The following is a 971-nucleotide window of genomic DNA, read 5'->3' on the forward strand; positions in this document are numbered from 1 at the left end:
CAAATGGTTTTGAGGTGCGAATGTATTTTAACCTTGAAAAAATTTGACGCATTTAAACCTCCTTCCTGTCCACGATAGAAGCTGTTGAATCTATTCCGAATTTCCAGCGGCTTCTGTAATTATTTAAGGTTTCTGACGATAGCAATCTCTCACTTTTCCAACAAAACAAAATGAACCTTATGTTGTGAACAATATTTACATAAGCAATGGGAAGCAGAGAGGAAAGCTTTCGAACAGCTCTGCCCGGATTGTCACGGTAATTAACAGGAACTATCGCCATGAAAACCCAAAAGCAACCTGACAAATTCATTTCGCCCCAGAATGCAATGTTGGTGCTCAAGACATTTCCTTACAAAACCACAGGAAAAGCCACGACACTGCGATGGCCGGGAATCGAACCCAGGGCAATTACTTGGAAAGCAGCTATGCTCACCACTACACCACCACCGCGCTAGCCAAGCTGTTGTCCCTTTTCCCAAACACACATAACAAGGCCGTAATAGTCACCAACTGAACTGGGGCTGAAAGCAAAGCAAGAAATTGCTTGTAAAACGTCAACAGGTCTGAAAACATCAGAATCAGAAGCCTTCAGCTCTTAAGAACAATCACTGGATCCAAAAGGGTCACGCCCCACAAATGCTGCTGGACCTGCTGAGTTTCCCAGCAATTTTTGTGCTGTCTCTCAGATCTGCAACATCTGCAGTTCTTTGCCAGGTAGAAAACAAACGTTGACCCATTGAAGGGGATATTTGATCAGGTGATAGTCCTCTTCATCCACAGAGGTAGATGGGATGGAGCATAGGATCATAAAATTCTTACAGTGTAGAAACAGGGTATTCGGCTCATCATGCATCCCACCAAGTCTCACCCTCTCCGCTCTTCCTGTAACCCCGCATTTCTCATTGCTAACCATATAACCAACACTCACCTGGACACTATTGACTATTGAGCGTTACAAATCCACCCTTACC

General features: G+C 44.2%; 1 non-coding gene across 1 annotated transcript; it reads right to left on the bottom strand.

Annotated features, from left to right (window-relative positions):
• Positions 1-378: 378 nt before the first annotated feature.
• On the bottom strand, positions 379-450 carry trnag-ucc (transfer RNA glycine (anticodon UCC)). The gene has a single exon. It is a non-coding gene; the product is annotated as a tRNA-Gly (tRNA).
• Between the last annotated feature and the right edge of the window lie 521 nt (positions 451-971).

Source organism: Chiloscyllium plagiosum, unplaced genomic scaffold (assembly GCF_037043375.1).
Source record: "Chiloscyllium plagiosum isolate Xiang-an unplaced genomic scaffold, Cpla_swu_hap1 HiC_scaffold_37, whole genome shotgun sequence".
Classification (NCBI taxonomy): domain Eukaryota; kingdom Metazoa; phylum Chordata; class Chondrichthyes; order Orectolobiformes; family Hemiscylliidae; genus Chiloscyllium; species Chiloscyllium plagiosum.